Source organism: Triticum urartu, chromosome 7 (assembly GCF_003073215.2).
Source record: "Triticum urartu cultivar G1812 chromosome 7, Tu2.1, whole genome shotgun sequence".
In the NCBI taxonomy this organism is placed as follows: Eukaryota; Viridiplantae; Streptophyta; class Magnoliopsida; order Poales; family Poaceae; genus Triticum; species Triticum urartu.
This window is the reverse complement of record NC_053028.1, coordinates 244,947,605-244,966,685: the sequence shown is the minus strand read 5'-3', so window position 1 is coordinate 244,966,685 and position 19,081 is coordinate 244,947,605. Positions and strand designations below refer to the sequence as shown.

The window sequence follows — 19,081 nt, the reverse complement described above, 5'->3', positions numbered from 1 at the left end:
ATGAAGCAGGGGCAACTAGGACAAGGTGGGGGTCACTGATGAATCTCTAACCAACCTATACTAAGCAATTTAGAATAAGCATGTAAGGTATGAAAGCAGGTAACAAAAACAGGCTATGCATCAGAGTAGGATCATACAGAAAGCAGTAGCAGTTCTAATGCAAGCATGAGAGGGAAAGAACTGGGCGATATCGGAATGCTCAAGGGGGGTTTGCTTGCCTGGCTGCTCTAGCAAGAGAGAGGGGTCGTCAACACCGTAGTCGTACTGGGTACCAGCGGCGTCGGTCTCGGTGTCTAGCGAGAGAAGAGGGGGAAGAAACAATAAATCTTAAGCAAGCAGATGCATAGCGATGCATGACAAGACAAGTATCGGTGCTAGGGGTGCCCTAACGCGGTATGAGGTGGTACCGGTGAAGGGGGGAAACATCCGGGAAAATATCCCCGCTGTTTCGCGTTTTCGCACAAATGAACCGGAGGGGAAAGTTGCGTGTTCGCTATGCTAGGGATGCGTGGCAGACGAATGGGCTGCGTATTCGGATTCGTCTCGTCGTTTTGAGCAACTTTCATGTATAAAACTTTTTCATCCGAGCTACGGTTTATTTTATATTAATTTTAAAAAAATTAAAACATTTTTAGGATTTATTTAATTATTTAAATCAACATTATCCAGAACAGTGCATGCTGACGTCAGACGTCAGCAGTCAACAGAGGTGTTGACTGGGTCAAACTGACGTGCGGGACCCACCTATCATAGGCTGAAGACTAATTATTACGTTAACATTTAATTAGCAGGTTTAATTACAGTTAATTAGTGATTAGATTAATTAAACATGATTAATTAATTAATTAATTCAATTATTAATTAATTATTTATGTATATATTTTTAATTCCTTTTTTAATCGTTCTGGGCGTGGGCCCATATGTCATAGGCCCAGGGGGCCTTAACAGGCGTGGGCGATGGGCACAGCCCGAACGGGCGCAGCGGGCGACAGGCGCCGTGTGCAGGGAGGTGCAGGCGCATGCCCGAGGGCGCTGGGCACGCGCGGCGCACGCCGACGCCGGCGGCCAGGCCAAGGAAGGCGGCGGAGGGACGACTGCGGTGGCGGGCGCCGGTCACGGGGCAAGCGACGGCGCGAGGGGATGTAGCGGCTGGCGGGGCAGCAGCGAAGGAAGGAGCGGGCGCGGCGCCAGCAGCAGTGGCTCGGGAGGTCACCGCGTGCCCCGGGCGAGTGAGCGTCGGGAGCAGAGCAGGCGCGCCACAGCGGGTAAGTGGCATGGGAGGCGAGCGGCGTGCGGACGGCCTCGACAGCGAAGCAAGGCTGGCGTGCCGGCGATGCGCGGGTGCGGCAGGTGCGCGCGTGCTCACCGCGAGCACGAGCACCGGGCGGCGCATGCACGACCGCGAGACGGCGAGAGGAGCAGAGGAAGAGAGGCCGGTGGCCTCACCGCGGAGTCGTAGGGTCAAGGGCAGCGGAGCGTGGGGAGGTAGACGGGGACGACGACGTCGAGGAGGCAGTCCGGCGAGGTGGCCATCGACGAGGCAGGTCGCGACGGTGGCGTTCCGGGCGGCGGCGGCGGTTCGACCCCCCCCCCCCAATCCAATCGGGGGGCAGAGGGGGAGGCGCGCGGAGGGAGACGAGGCGACGGCAGCAGGGCGGCGCCGGCGACGGGCGCCGTCGTCGTGTCGCATGGCGGATCGAGGCGATCCCGATCCAGATCGTGGGGGAGGGGGAGTGGGGTAATGTGGGAACGGTGCTAGGGTTCAGTTCAGAGGAGGAGGGTTATGCAAGGGGTCGGAGTGGGCCGTTTCAGCTAGGGGGCCGGTGCTGGCCGGCTGGGCCTCTTGGCCCAGCCAGGGGGGCTTCCTTTTCATTTTTTTTGTTTGTGTTCTTTTTCTTTTATTGTTTTAATTTATCTTTTCATTTATTTAGTTTTAGAAAAACTACAACTAGCACCTAATTAGTATTAACAAATAATCCACTGCCCCATTAATTTTTGGCAACTAAATAATGTGGTTTTATATCTTATTAATTGTAAAAGGCATTTAATCAATTGTTTTTTTATATCAGAGCATTTAACAATTTATAAAGGAGTGGTTTCTCCACCGCTGTTTGTTTTGAATTATTTGGCTCACTTCAAACATTTTAATTTTAATATTGGAAAACTTTTATTGTTTGAGTGATTTTTAATTTAAACTAGCGGGGTTACCCGTGCATTTACGCGGCTAGATTTTATTTTGTAATTTCAACTATAGAAATTTATTTTCTTCAAATAATCAGTTATATATATTACTAAGACTATCTTATTTGCTTACCGGAGTAATCTAATTCATCAATGTTGGTGTATTAAAAATGATAACTTTTATATGCTGCTGCATTGAAATACAAAATGCGGCTATGGTATATTAAAACAAACTCTCTTATTTCATTTAACCATATGATCTAAGAATGCTTTATTAGTGAGATGTAGTGAGGGTGCCTTGTTTGGTTACCTAGTTAGTAGATATATACTCGTTCCCATGTCGTGTAATCCTTCCAACATTATATGAAGTGTGTATTCGTTTTCACCCTTTTATATAATTCCATCTCTATTTCTAATGAAGCAGTTGGTAGTCTTCGTCGGTTAATTTTCGTCCTATCTTCACCGGTTTTTTTGTCCTAAAAAAATCTACGAAAAATAACCTACGAAATTTAACCAGGACAAGGCCCCTCGCACGTAACGTGAAAAACTTAGACGAACGATGCTCCCTCCCTCCCTCGAACCCTAGCTACCCCTCGTCTCCCCGCCTCCAGCCGCACCCGCCGCCGCACCCCAATCCCCAGTCTGGCTCTCCACCTCACGACGATGTGGTTCTCCCGGCGATGACCCCCCTCCTCATGCCCTCTCCGACGTCCCTCTTCGCACGATACTCGCCCCTGCGTGCACGACTTCCCCCTCCTCCTCCCGCGCCGTTCGCCGCCCCGCAAACTCCGGCAGCCATTATCCGCCCTTCGCCGCGGGAGCCTCCGTAGGAGCCGCTCGCTGCTGGAGCCGCCGCCCGAGCAGCCGCGGGAGCCGCTCGCCGCTGCAGCCGCCGCCCGCGGGAGCCACTCGCCGCTCGCCGCAGGAGCCGGAAGGCGAGAAGGATCGGCGGATCCAGGCCCCGGCGTGGTCCTCTCCCTTCAACTCGCGCCGCCGACCTGGGCTCCCTCTTCTTCCACGGCCACAGCCTGGGGTTGCTGCCGGCTAGACGAATAATTATGTGCAGGCTGCCACGACAAAGGGTTTGACTCCTACATCAATTTCATCAAGGTAAGGTGGCCTGCTAGACGAATTACACTCAGATTAGTTCAATATATAGTGAGTCAGCCAGCAAAGGACTAATAATTATGTGCAGGCTGCTGTTCTTGACACTCCTGATGTTGTTTTTCAGAGCAATGCCACGCTAAGGTATATATTGTTACATAATTTAAATCCAAGTCTTACTGATTCTACACTGCCTAAACTGACCACTGTTTCCTTTTTTCCTTCAGTTACTCGCTCAAAGGGTGACAACCTGCTATGGGGTGGTTCTCTTATTAAACATGTGAGTAATATAACCTGCTATGGGATGGTTCTCTTTATTCCATACTGCCTAAACTGACCACTGTTTGCAAGCTTTAGTGCTTATCTACTATACCACTATAAAAGTACGAAAAGGCGAAGAATCAAATCATTATATCCATCCAAATCTGCAATCTAATGATTTACATCCTTTCAAAACACCAAATGCATTTTATACTTTAATTATTCATCATGTCATTGGGTTACCATCCACAGAAACACGTTCCGTAAAATAAAAAACAATTCCGAACCCTCCCGCGACCACGCCCTCGGGCAGTTTTTGCCATCGCCCCCACCTCGTCCCCCACATCCTCCCCCACCAGCCACCGTCTGCACGGCCGTCGGACCGCCGCGCCCACGCTCCAGGCGCTCGGGCCGCCACGTCCACGCGCCGCCGGGTCCGCCCCCTCGCAGCCCCGTCCACGGGACGCCGCGCCCAGCCGAGCCGCCGGCGCGCCACCCGGTCCGCCCCGTCCACACGGGCCGCCGCGCCCAGCCGAGCCGCGTCCACTCCCCTCCACCATACCCGATCACGCCTCCACTCCCCTCCACCATCGACAACATTGAAGCCAATCCCACGATCCACTCGGACGTCAACTGCTCCTCCCCGACCTGCCTCGAGCCCTCGACGCCTCCCCACCGCTGCGCTCTCACTCCCTGCCCCCACGCGCCACCGCCATCCCTCCTTCCTGCTACCGTCGTCGTCGCGCCTCGCCCTCCTCCAGGTGGAACGGCTACCAGCATGGTCAGTGTCATTTTTTCCTTCTCTCGAGCGAAACGGCCTTAATATAACTCGTTGTTGCCGGTGAGAGCAGAGCGGATGCAGCCCTAGATCAAGCCAATTGATCTTTCGCGGCGTGGGAAGACGCCGGGGCGCTGGACTCGCCGCCTCCCCTCCCGCATACCTGATTGTCGGCTAGCGCTCAACGACGAGGGATACACCGCCGCTGGCCAGGCGATGTGGTTTTTGTTTTCGGGTCCTAGGGATTTTACAAGCAGTTGTTTGACCCTACTAATTTCCGTCGGATGCACATATTTCAGAGAACAGTACTCTTCTTATGGTTCTACTTGCAGGGATCCCCGTGGGTTGAGGGCGTCGAGTCAATGGAGTTATGTGCGGCCACGGCAACAACACGCGTGGAGCTGTTCCCAGTATGGTCGTGCATTCATTTTACAGGTTACTTCTGTGTTCCCTGGATAGGTGTGTTGTGCAGACCTGACATAGGTTGTGTTGGACACTAGCAAGTGTTCCCTGTCGCACCTGAAAAAAATCATCTTTGATGCAGAAAGGTTTGCTCTTTCAAAATCAATGCATTTGTTTGTACCAAGCTTAAAAAGGTTTTTTAGGCAAGCTTAAGAGGGGTTGCCTGAATGTACTGAAACGATCTGAACATCAAACTCTTTTTTTTGCTTGCTTGGTAGTACAATCTCCACTACTTAACAAATCTTCTCATTTCTTCAGTTATAGTCACATCTTTTGAGAAATCTTGTCAGAGGAAGAGATGATGGTCTTTACAGAATTTGAATCATGGAAGAGTGATAAATAGAGGGATGCTTAATTTTGAGGTACGAACGGCTGGTTTATAAAAGTTCGGTACCAAATTTACCCAATTAGAAATAACAGTTGATGGAGCTGGTATGTTAATATGATAGCCCCGACGTTAAACATTTTCTTCTTTTGTCCTGTATATGCACACTTATCTTCTTTCTTCTTGCAATAGTATGTATTAGCAATCTTATTTGCTTTCACATATACACTCCTGGACGATTTTTATTTAAGAGCAGAACTTCATGAACAGAAGAGGTTATAAAGTTTACTCGCATATTCTGGTTTCGGAAACAAAGTAAGAAAGGCCAATATGCAGGACCTAGCTGTCCATAGCGGGGGTGACGTAGTCAAATGCTCTTTTCGCTTGCTCATTTCACAATGGCTATGAAGTAATGTGGTGCACACTATACTCTGTTAAATAGGAATTTACTTGTAATCTACGTTTACATGCTGCTTCAGTAATTATCAGTATGATAGTGTGCGCTTAGCGACACCAGAGAAGTGAGAAAGGCTGCCATTTGGTGTGGGCCAGACTACTCACGCATCTCTCTACCCTTATTTCGCATGTTGTGTTGTCTCCAATTGTTGCAATACTGTTGTCTGATTTGATTTTGTTTTTCAAAGTTGAGAAATGATGGATAAATAACAGAATTGTGTTCATATTTTCATTAGTTTGTGCTATTTAGTTGGAAAAAAAAGTTCTTACGCTTAATTCATTAGTTTGTTATAGTGATATTTTGAGAAGAATGGAAATGACTTGGTGCGGATCTGAATGTGCTGATGACATTACTGTCCAATAGAGGAACCAATGTGCTCCTGGTCTGATCCATATTTCTGAAGGTCTTTTTTGGGTGGTCATTCAGGGGCTGGACTTCTCCTTCAGGTTAATGGTATTCTTTCTCACGTGAAGCATAGGATTATAACTACCGGGAAGCACATGATGTTGTTCATGAATTCGACAGTAATTTTGGTGAGGATGTGAAATCCCTCCTTCTGCTCCTTCCAATCTTTCAAATTGATTTATTCATTGTTGTAGCTTTCCTTGATCTTCTATTCATTCCGATCAAATTTCTCACCGCTTCTCCTAATGGTCCACCCAATTAATAAGAGAAAATAGGGAGAAGAAAAATGTATGACACAAGAAGAGATACCTCTAGAAGCAGTGGAAACAGGTCTGCCTTGTATCTCTTTCATGACGGATCTTGAAACTTGTACTGACAAGAGAACGGAGGAAGTGAAGAAAAACACTTCACATGACATCATGATAAGCTCTATTCTGTTGTAAACATGTTTGTAGTACCATTTATCATCAATCATTTAAAGTGTCATTAAGAGTAAAATGACATTCTCTATGTGCTCTAGGTAAACTTTGAGTGGACACACAATTCCTGTTTTTTTTGTATTTGATCAAGCAGAATAATGTATGAGAAAATAAAGCTCTTTCATGTATTCGTGTTATATGTGGGAATATTATTACTGGTTTTGCTACCATAACATACAATATTGCAAGTTTGGCAGAAATAAGTGACTACTGGTCAGTATAATCATATGAGGATAATATCGGGGTACAAGATCCTTTCCTGTTTTTCATGGAGTTAGAGAACAACATGGTGTGTTGCATGTTGCACATTCAGGATTGCTACATGATTAGCATGTGACTTTAGACAAGTGAATGTCAAACTGACATTGTCAAGTGACAGCGAGAAGAAGAACGTTTCAGCTTGTGGAGTATCTTCCAAGTTAGATATACCATCCCGCAAGGTCAAGATTTACTGAAATGGATTGAGATAAGTGCATATTACACCCCACAACTTTAGCCCTAGTCTAATATACACCCCTCAACTCCAATACTGTTTAAAATACACCCCCAACTCTCAAAACCGGCTAGAATTCAACCCTCCCCTCCCTATTGACCGGTTTTGACCCAGTTTGACCGGTTTTGACTGAGTGAACAGTAAAAATAAAAATTTTAAAAACAATTTTCTTTTGAAAAAATTCAAAAAAGTTCCAAGTTTTTTCACCGCGCGAACAGTAAATTAAAAAAAATAACCTTTTCAGCATGTTTGGACACCTGAGTAAATTTGAGATGTCCGTAAATTCGAAAAAAATTCAAAATTTTCAGTATGGTGAACAGTAATTCGGGAAAAAAATCCAAAAAAATCACCATGCGCTCAAACATCATCCATGCAAAAAAAGGGTTTTAAAAAAATCGATTTTACTGTTCACCAAGCTGAAAATTTGAAAAAACAAATCGAATTTACGGACATCTCGAATTTACTCAAGTGTCCAAACATGCTGAAAAGGTGATTTTTTCTTAATTTACTATTCACACGGTGAAAAAAACTTGAAACTTTTTTGAATTTTAAAAAGTATTTTTGGTTTTTAAAATTTTATTTTTACTGTTCACTTAGTCAAAATCGGTCAAACTGGGTCAAAACCGGTCAACGGGGAGGGGAGGGTTGAATTATGGCCGGTTTTGAGAGTTGGGGGTGTATATTAGACGGTATTAGAGTTGGGGGGTGTATATTAGATTAGGGCTAGAGTTGGGAGGTGTAATATGCACTTCTCTCAAATGGAGTTGCCCCAAAGAGTAATAGAGGTTCAGAGTTACAGTGGAAGCCACCACCCACTGAAACTGCAACGAGTTAACTGGGGGAAGCCAAGTTCTATCCTTGCATTGTTTTCTTCTACTATTTTTATTGTATATTAGTACGTCGGTTGGTGTGAAACCACTTTTAACTGAACTTGTACAAGCATCAAATCTAGGATAGCACTAGTTTCATCTTATTGTTCTACCAACCCGAGTTTGAGGTGTATTTGTGGTACTTTGAAGTATAAAAATTGCAGTAATTGTCCTTCCTATTATTTTTGGTATTCTTTTAGCTCAGGCTTACACTTTGTGACTGGGCATTAAATTAAATTCTTCTGTTTTGTTGTTGCAACGAGAGTAAAAATGAGATGCGCTGCCACATGAAAAACTTGGACCAATTGATAAGATACCAAATCTGGGCACTATGTAGTTGTTCTGCATCTGAAATCTCTTTATATAGTAGTTGAGTATACTATAGTTAATTCCACTGATATTTGTGTGTCAGTTATTTGGTTATTTGGTCTGAACCTACAATCCAAGGTTAGTAATTATTTAGTCTGAACCTACAATTCCTTTTCATGTCTTGTTGTATAATTCTCTTGACACAAAGAGTTTCCGGAGGTTGGATGGCAATTTGAAAATTCCAGTGTGTGCTTCAAGATGTATGCATCTAATTTTGGACCCTATTCATGTTGGTTCAGCATGTTTCCACCACACTCCATATCTCACAGGATTTAGAGCAGATGGCCTTTTATAGTAAATACTACATAACATAGTGTTGTTTGGTGGGATGCAATTTTTTTTTGTTTCATTCATCCGCTATCCTTGTTGTATTTTACATAGCTTATAATACTATTTTCTTTGTTTCAGGGGGAGGATATGCAATATAGGAAAACTTGACTAAGCTTTGTGAAATTTTGGTTCCATTGGGTGACTTTTATTTTCCTTTGATGGCTATGATGCACATGTAAAATCACATAATTTGATCCTCCCGAGTCTGGTAGATTCGCTACCAATGGTCGACTTAGCACTTATCTTGTGCTGCATAATTGTTTCAGATTACTATCCTTGTACAGCAGCAAATCAACTACGTGCCTCTTTTGAGAAGCAAAGATGTTGATTGTCTACCTTGAAGGTTATAGTTGCTAAAGAGTCTACACAGGAGAAATATTTTATCTCACAACTTTCACTTGATCAGTCTAAGAATGAAAGGAAGTATGCATTAAATATACAAAAGTCTCCATAAGGTTAGATTAAGACGGTAGTGTCCTATCTTTAAATCCTCCAAGAACGCTAGAAACTAATTTTATTATTGACTGGACATATCTGTCATGCATGTTTAGTACCTTGACTCTTTAATCTTTATATATAGACAAAGCTCTGTATCGAGAGATGAAGCGTTTGGGAGCCTGGATGAAGAATGCTTCCGAGGCGGAAAAAGGGGAGAACTATTGAGAATGCTTCCAAACCACTCAGAATTTTTGTTCCATTTTGAGTCGCGGACTCCTTGTTTGATACAATACATCTGAAGAGCCCTTTTTGCGCACTGTTCAAATAAGCTCTTCATTTTTGTGAGTCTGGTCAAACAATGCACTTCAAATAATGAAGTTATTGTCTCGGGGATACTTAGCCAAATGTTGTACTTATCATCCCAGATAATCCATATTCATTATGTATATATGTATCATATTTTCATTTATTTTCTTTCGGGAATAGCACATCGTATTTCCATGTTTATGTTCTTTAGTTGTTTGGATTAAAAAAAGGTGTAGAAGAACCAAAACTATAGAAAAGGGAACACATTAAATAGAGGTGGAATTTGAAAATGGATTGAATTGCCAGGACGTGCGTTGCACGTGCATGCTTACTAGTTTGTTAATAATCATGGTGTTCGGACCACGGTACTAGCGTCCCCTTGTCATTGGCGGCGGCTTAGGTGATTGATCTATATATCACGAGTCAGGCTGAATCACGAGTGATTAAACTGGTTTTAGCATGAGCTTGCAATATACAAAATCTGAATTTTTCACCACGTTCTATATTAAATAGGATGAACTAAGATGAACCATGTATTTTAGTTCTAAGGAGATAGATCATAATTGTTGTGTGCTAATACTTTGAACGAATTCCTTTTTTAATCTTTGTGTAGGTTTTATATTTCTGCAGAATTATGTGATGGAGCCTTGATATGTACCATGCATGACTTGAGTTCTGGACGTGCATCGAGTAAATGCAGCAGCCTTGATGTTTGAAGTTCCAGGGGCATGGACTCTAATTTGCAGCCACAAAGTTTATACCATTGTTGTGTGGGTCAGTCTGGTATGTTGTTGGCGCCGCCTCCTCTGGCAACGCCGCTTCTTCTTCTTTCTCGCACAACTCTCACTTGTAGTTTCTCTCAAGAACACACACATGATGAGAAAACTCAATACATACACACGCACACGCCAAGGAAGACACCAGTACCAGTTTTGCCAAGAGCTCTCCTCCTTGGTCACACAAGCACTACATTTTTGCCCAGCCTTCTTGGCTCAACTCCGTCAATCAGTACAAGGGGTTTTATACCCATTCTAACACAGGCGCACGTACACCATTAGCATCGACCTACTAACCAACTAGACACTAACTGCATGCAACTAATTCTTACATGCACGTCCAGCCCTCATCCACTCAACGGATCACAACTAACTAGATGCACCACGTCCGCCGGTTGTGCGGTTCTCCACAACGGTACAGCCACACGTTTCCTAACGCACGTGCTAAGTCAAGATTATGGCTAATAATTCTCCTCTTAATCTTGACACGCCTTGTCGACGACCGTCATCTTAAACCCTTTCGCTCGACGTCATCACGCGCCTCCGCGCTCGCTGCCACGTACCATGTGCCCGCCGTTGCCGGAGTTGATGCAGCTCGCGTCGTTGTCGTCGTCACGGCCGTGACCCAGCACACTGACCCGACCTGGCGCATCGACGCCGGTCACACCGTGCTTCGTCACGATACCAGCGACACACGCCGAGCTCCTTCTCCACTGGCGACACACGCCCCTCTGCGCCCCGCGCGTCCCGCACGCACCGGCACGCCCGACGAGCCTGACCGCACCAGTGCGTCCCGCATGTCCCGCGCGTACCCAACGCGCCCGACGAGTCCGACTGCACCCGTGTGTCCCGCACGTCCCGCGCGAAACCATCGCGCCCAACAAGCCCGACCACACACGCCTACACCGCGGTCCCGCCGCGCCTGACACGCCCGGCGCGCGCCCATACACACGCCCGACGCGTCCGACACTGGCGTCGCGGCTTATTCCAGCCAACACTCACCCCCTAAGCCGTGGCCTCGCGCACGGCCTGCCGACAGGGGCCCTGGCTCATCGTCGTCGCCTCGTCGCCATCTACGCCTCCATTGTGTCTCCGGCACAAGTCGCCGCTCGCTGCCGCTGCAGCAGCCCGCAGTCCCGTGCGCCGCCACGCCGCGTCTCCGTGCCACGCGCCTCCACGGTTGTCGCGCCGAGCCGTCGCGACCTCTGCGCCACCACGAAGGTTCTTCGCGACCTCCTCGTCTCCACGACCGCCATGCCCTTCGCGCGCACGACATCACACCGCACAACCGTGGACTCGCCGCGCGTTGCCGTCGCCACGCGCTTGCCGCACGTTGCAGCTGATGCCTCCATGTCGGCCGCGCTCGCCGCGGACGCCACCGCGTGCCACGGCCGTCCCTCGAACCTTGTGGCTCTGAATACCAATTGTTGGCGCCGCCTCCTCCGGCAACGCCGCTTCTTCTTCTTCCTCGCACAACTCTCACTTGTAGTTTCTCTCAAGAACACACACATGATGAGAAAACTCAACACATACACACGCACATGCCAAGGAAGACACCAGCACCAGCTTTGCCAAGAGCTCTCCTCCTTGGTCACACAAGCACTACATTTTTGCACAGCCCTCTCGGCTCAACTCCGTCGATCAGTACAAGGGGTTTTATACCCATTCTAGCACAGGCGCACGCACACCATTAGCATCGACCCACTAACCAACTAGACGCTAACTGCATGCAACTAATTCCTACATGCACGTCCAGCCCTCATCCACTCAACGGATCACAACTAACTAGATGCACCACGTCCGCCGGTCGTGCGGTTCTCCACAACGGCACAGCCACACGTTTGCTAATGCACGCGCTAAGTCAAGATTATGGCTAACATATGTTCCTTTCATCAACACATGGAATGCTTTATTCCTCTGTCTACCTTGGCTAACCATATTTTTGTCGGTATTTAGGGAAATTTGCACATCCAACTATTTGATCTGGGAAATGCAACGCCTCGCCACAGAATGGGGCTAGCCCGTCCATGCCCACCGGTCTGGTTGTCTGGGGGCGAGGAGGGGGCGGAGCCGCGCCTGGAGGAGGTCATCTCGGCGCCCGCATCCTCGTCGTCGACATTGCCCACACGACAGGTCATCGCTGCTGATTAGATCCTCTTGGAAATAGTTAATGTAAACTCAAGTAAAAAAATCCCATGTTGTTTGCTGGCCTCTTTTGAAGTTTATTCTAACTTGCTATTGATTAGATCCTCTTGCAGTTGTGTTGTGTTGTTCCATAAATTGCAGGCTTGATGTATATATCTATGACTATTTTCTCAAGAATAACATGCAGACGACGGTCAACGCATTCATGGTGGAGGAAAATATTGGTGTTGATCCTGTTTGTAAGTTTCCCCCGCGTACTGTTGTTATTTATGCTTGATTATGTATGGTTTTTTCTTGATTTGGTAACTGGATATACCGGCATTATTGTTGCCAGGCCAAGATTTTCAAGAATCTTACATTAAGCAACATCATGAGGTTATCCTTGGAATATAACAGTGCCATGGCATTTTCTGAGTACATTAATGAAATGTACTAAGATATCTTCTGGATTGAAGAAACTAAAATGATTTACATGCTTCAATCAAATTAAATAGTGAGGAAACATAAATCAAATTAAAAGTGTGTGTTGCTTTAGTTGTTAAAAGCAACGTAAGTAAGAAAGTACATCTGCCGCCATGTGAACTTACATGTTCCTGAAGACTCAGTTTTTGTAACGAATACAAGAGAAATTTGGATGATGCACAGTTATAGATATGAATATTTGTGAACAAATCAGGTTATAACAGCACTTAATATAATGGTTGCATCTGGCCTCATCGAGCTTTTTATTAGCTCAATGGTAAAATAACACTTAATATAATGCTTACACACGATATTTGATCTTTTTATACCCTGGAGAATCGATGTGGAGGTGAAAGCATGTAACTCATTAGAGCTTAAAAAAAGTGGAATTTGTATTTCAGTTTTTAGATCTTAAATGTGCTCATACTATAGCCATTTCGTTTGAAATTTAGATAGTCCCTCTGATGTTCTAATTACCGCCACTGAAATCTATGAGTTAGCAATTTGAGGGATTGTGATATCTTTATTTGTGTGGCACCGTCTTCTGCCTTTTTAGGTATGCAAATCCTTAGATGGATGAAATTCCTTTGCATCGAAGTAAGTGGTATGAAAGGATATTCTAATGTTGATGTTGCAGAGCAAAAGTTCGGCTTCGAAGAGAGATTTACTTGAGTTTCCATTAGAAAAACCCATAGTGATACAGAAAGGTTTTTGGCACAGTTTGACATGCATGAAAAATTGCTACGGGTTTACTATTGAACTGAAAGCTTGGACTGATCCTTCTTTTTGGTATGTACTGTTCTGTATCACTATGGATTTATTACTGTCCTCGTCCGTTTCGTAGCCTCCGGTTAGGTAAAATATCTAGCACCGTGTGATAGATGTGTAGTCGACAGTGTATCCCTTGGATGATTTCTACCACTAAAAGCTTCTGATTCTTCCTCTTCGTAGTTGATTTAGTTCAATAAAAAACAGTCAGGCACTTAACTGTAGATTTGACCGAGCGAATTTGGGTTCTGCCTCTCCAGGATTAGAACTGTAGTTATTTCCTGTCATGTAATATTGTTTTCCATCATATTTATTTATTTAAATCTTGAATAGGGGAATTATAAGAATGCAAATTAATAAGAGTTGTTCAAGTACATGCTATTATTATTACGGTGGAGTGCCGATTGCTGAAATATGTCTTCGACGTCTATTTTGATTTTTTGTTTCAGTTTACTGGATAAATTTCTCTTGCGTGAACTAAAACATAGGAGCATGCGCCAGAAGCTTGGTATAGGCTAAAATATTGTGATCAACTTCGACCAAGGTCCTGCATTCTATGGAAGTTGCAGTGTTGAAGCTGCTTCGACTGATCCCTAATAGATCTTGACTTCACTCAGAAGTGAGGCATATTGAGCTTAATATATCTTGATTGATACCTACGGATTATGTTGGATTAGGTTCCTATGTGCCTATGCTTTTTGTTTTGCTTTTGGCCAATTGGTTTTTATCCATTGTATGAATATTTTGTGTCTTTGTGGTGAAAAAAACCTAACAGCAACATTTAAACTTCTACCTATATTCAATAGCTTATCAGTTTCGTATGATCTGAATTCTCACCTGACTTTTGTGCTGCTCAGAAAATATGTGGGTACGGAGCTCTACCCACAAACCTGGATTCAAGTGATTGGCGGAGGGTTCTAGGTTCAATGGACAAGTCTATCTATAAAAAATAGTTAACTATATAGTGTACTCCTATGCTTTGTTAAAGCAGTGTATGTTGGTTATAGTGAACAATCTTTGTAGCTTTTTTTTTTGTAAAACGTACTAAACCCTGATGTATTTAGTATAAAAAAATGCACCATTGGCATGTAATGTACTATAGTGCTATGGATAATTTTGTTCTCTGGACCTATCAAATATGAACCACGTCTTGCCGGGTTGGATATGGCTGGGGGCAATGGGGGTGCAGCAAGCTTCAATTCCAATTTTTATTGGGTCATATGTAATGCTTTGGTGTGTTATACTGCACTGAAACTATATCACTATGTTTATTTTTTATATGCAATGCTTTAGTTGCTTTGCTTTTGGAGGCTCCATCAGAATAGAGGCATCGTATTTGTCTACACTTCCTATCCTGAGGCTCAATTAGAATAGAGGCATCTTAGTTGTCTAATTTGTCTAGAGTTTGGACTTTGGACACATTTTATCCTTTTATTATACTCATGGTCGTTCTGGAAAACGGATGCAATGCAAATGTTATGTATTCTGCTTGTGCTTGTTCAAGGGACCTCCTAATGACACACGATGGAAACGGATCCGTGGATTAATTCAGATGGCATTAATTGGAGAGAAGGGATCTAGCTAGGTTTGCAATGGCATGTGTACTAACAAAAAATAGCATCCTCAGGTTCTCTCCTGCAAAACTAAAGTTCATGTTCGTAGGGCTAATAAATGTATATGGACTAAAATAAAGATATGTGTATTCACCAATATATATGTATTTCCATCAAGAAATAAGTTTGGAAGAGTAGTAAGTACCATGGCATTTTCTTTCAGAATACAATGGTGTTTATTTGATAGTGTGTTTCTATGACATGCATATGTTGCTTTAATTTGCTCCTCCGTGAACCCCTCAAAATTATCTGAGACAATCTGCTTATACAAACACTTTGAGTTTGGTGCACTCTATTGCTTTGTTAGGCTTGGTGGTGTATCAGATTCAGGACAATAATACTCCCTCTGTCATCATATTTTTGTTTGTGGTAATGTATGATATTCAACTGGATGTAACAATGTGGCAATGACTCAAGAGGCATTGGATCTGCCTTCTTGGCTTAGGGCATCAGGGGTGGCGCACGCGTCCCACTTGGTGGCGGTGGCAGATCGGCAAGAACAAGGGTGGGGTTGTATTAGGGCGGAGAGCGGGGTGGTTGGCGAGGGACTCCTCCTTGGCGGTCTGTGGGGAAGTAAGGTGAGGTGGGTCTCATTCAATTTTAAAGCCGAGGGCTCCTGGAAAAGGGAAAGGGTGTGTCGTGGGGTGGGGTTTTTGTGTTGGGATCGTGTGCGAGAGATAACATGCCAGATAATCCAGACAATCACATTTCTCCCCCACATATGGGCTCGATTTGAAGGAGTTCGGATTGTCCAAATAGTTGAATTTTGGAGAGCTTGCAAGGCGCCCGTTTGATGTCCTAACGCATCTGGATGTATGAGGGAGAAAGATGTTTTGACCTTGGCGATGACCTTAATTATTTGTTTGATTCATTTATATGTATTGTAGCCCGTAGCAACGCACGGGCCTTCTCCTAGTTTGTAGCTAGTTTGACAGTATGGTTTCTTCCATTATATTTCATGAGTTATTGAATGTGCATTCATTTTTCGCAGTTTCTCAAATCAACACTAATATGACTTGGATGCAAATTTCCATGATGTTGAGTCGGTTGCACATGCCAATGGCAAGGCGTAGCAGGATATATATGCTCGGGAACATATCATCAAATTTAGACTACCGATGGTAGCACAACCAACTTGCATCCTTTTGAGTGAGTTGCTTTTAATGGTAAAATTACATGCAATATGTAAGTTTCATTCTCGTAAAATTACAAAAATCTACTGAAGCTGGTGAACCGCTTATAATTTATTTTCATTACTTAAAATTCAATGGAACCCTTCTTCTGAACAATATGATGAAGAATCATCCAGAATTGGATTCGATGGTGGGATAAGTATTCATAAAAGGAACGTCTACGAAATAGCAGCTTATGATGTAGGTTTCTCTTACCCAAGAAGAGTTGTTCATGGATTTCCAGTGACATTCATCGATGTTGTCTACGCACTTATGGGTCAAGTGTGGCCTACATAAGGTGCTTTTGCATTATCATTGTGTGCAATTTCCTCGCCTTCTTACTCGCAAAAAAATAATTTCCTCGCCTTCTCTACTGTGAAGCCAACACCACACTTTAGATAATTTCCCCCCAACATGTTTATGCTAGGCGTTCCCTAAAAGATGTTTTGTTTAAACATTTCGCATCTCTTACTCCAGACATCAAATTAATATATCGGAAATATCATCTTATGTGTTCACGTAAAAGCTAACATCTTTTGCCATACTACTTGATGATATTTCACATTTGCGCCATCTACTGCGATTTTTCCGGTCTTTTCAAGCATCAAGCCTTATGTTCTTGCTTGCGCATAGTTCCTCACCTTCAGACTCAGCTAGGGCCTCACTATTTTTTTTCATATGGTTTGAACGTCTGGTATGTTGTACCGGCAAGATTACATTTTATATACCAGAAACATCATTTAATATGTTGACGTCAATGTTTTGTTGAGATTACTTAATGATATTTCGATATGAACACGTTAATATTTGTATACCTTGTAAGCTTGTTTCTTTTTATATTAGGATGTCTCGCCGATGTTTTGGAAAGAATATGTAAAACTTATCAAAATCAGTAATTGGAAAGTTCCGCTAATCTGAGGCGATCATCATGTCTGCTATAAAATCAATAAGTCAATAGTTTAATTTAATAAATTTAATTAAATGCTAATTAAGCTGGTTATCACATTCCGGAGTCAACCGAAGCTCCAGCAAAAAAGGAAAAGGAACCAACGCATGGCTTCTCTACACACGGGACAGAAAAAAGATGGCATGCCCCATAGAAAAAGAAGAAGAATTAGAAGGGATTGGCCCATGCATGGCTGGTGTCATATATTACATCAGTACACTCTTTGGCTCAAGTGTGAATACCAATATACGCGATAACCCAATATATATACCTGTAACTGTTTCTCTTTCCCACAAAACCATATTTTTTAAATTAACACACTTTGTTGTTATAGTGCCTTCAGAATAGCAACAATCTGAATATTTGATAACGTAGGTACTACTACGTGCCTAGGAGGATGGGAGAATGGCAGAAGCGTGCATGGCATCGTGCAAACAGCTCGTACAGTTTGGACGTGGGGGCGGGTGCGTTTGGTTGAAGGTGTCATATGAATGGGTTGAGACCGTCCAATTTATTTGGGATTGAACCATTCAATTCATGCGTTTGGCTGAATATAAGAGATGAGCTAATTATTTAGAACGGGACCACCAGTCATGCATGCAAAGGGTGGCCATTTGATTCGACCGATTTGGTTGAGTGGAACGGTTCAGCATCTTCAAGGCATATTCTCTTTTTTTTGACTTAAACCATTCATGTGCTTTATAACCAAACATATATATTTTTTGAACGATCCCAACCCATTCATGACCACCCTTGCAACCAAACACACCCTTAACTGGATGGAGGATCACTTCCTCGTGCGCTCGATGGATCATCCAGAGTTAACTTTCTTTAGCTCGTAATATCAGGTTTCGTAGTAATTAAATCGGTAGGGATCTAGTAGTAGCTCATATCTATATAGGTCTCCTACGCTAATTTGTCTTGGCTTAGCTTACAACTCCCCTCTGGATCCAACAGTGCCAATTCGGTTTTCTTAGCCAATTAGACCTACGGGCTGTGCGTTCCTTTTTTTGGCAGGCTGTGAGTTCCTATTTGACTTATCTCAACCGTTCAATAGTTGAACTTTATATTGGTGAATCTCAGCCATTAGTTTTCTATATCGTTTTAATAATATAATAGAAGATTTCCTATAATCATAGTAAGAAACTCTCAAGCCTAAGTTATTTTTCTAATTCATAGTCAATCTTTTTTTTTGCTTATATAAGGAGATAAATCCGAATATTTGTTTCCTTATTTAATTTCTGAATCATATTAGGAAACTCTCTGGTCGTTTTTCCTTTCCAACCGTTTCATAGTCAATCTCTTTTTGCTTATAATTAGGAGATAAATCCTAGTCTTATGTGGAGTCCTTTTTTTAGAGAAAAAGTCGCGAGGAGATTGGGAAACCTTTAGCCGATTTTTTTTTTCTTTCCAATTTCGTTGAGAATCTCTTTAATTTATTCCCATGTTGGTACGTGCCAGATTATAACAAAAAGCTTCCTTTGACACACTTTCAAGTCGTTACACGTGTCTATTTTATATGACAACTAGTACAAATGCCCGCGCGTTGCACCGGGCGGATAAATGGGCATAACCTGCTGCATGTGTCATTGTGCATCAATTTTTATATTCATTTTTAATAAATGTTGATAATATGGTTAAACATGGGAATTTCCTTATTTTTAATAAAAGTTGACATTTTAGCAAAAAAAAGCATGTGCGTTGCAACAGGTATGAAATAAATTTTACGGTTTGCTTGATATTTTAGAGTTTATCTATCATGGTGAAATATCGAGCTCTATCTCTCAATCTATTAGATTCTTCCCCGTCTTATCATGAATTCATATTTTTAGTTGACCACTTCAAAGATAAGATGACCATTAGATAGTAAAGAGTTTACAATGCTTGATGCTCTTTTGTTGATACACGACCACCACTGGCAGAGCTACATGCATCCCTGCAG

The 19,081-nt window shown here is 43.5% G+C and overlaps 1 long non-coding RNA gene across 1 annotated transcript; it reads left to right on the top strand.

Moving 5' to 3' along the window:
• Window positions 1-2,741: 2,741 nt before the first annotated feature.
• LOC125522597 lies at window positions 2,742-3,758 on the top strand. Its single transcript, XR_007289848.1, has 3 exons — window positions 2,742-3,291; window positions 3,377-3,429; window positions 3,513-3,758. It is a non-coding gene; the product is annotated as an uncharacterized LOC125522597 (long non-coding RNA).
• The last annotated feature ends 15,323 nt before the right edge of the window (window positions 3,759-19,081 follow it).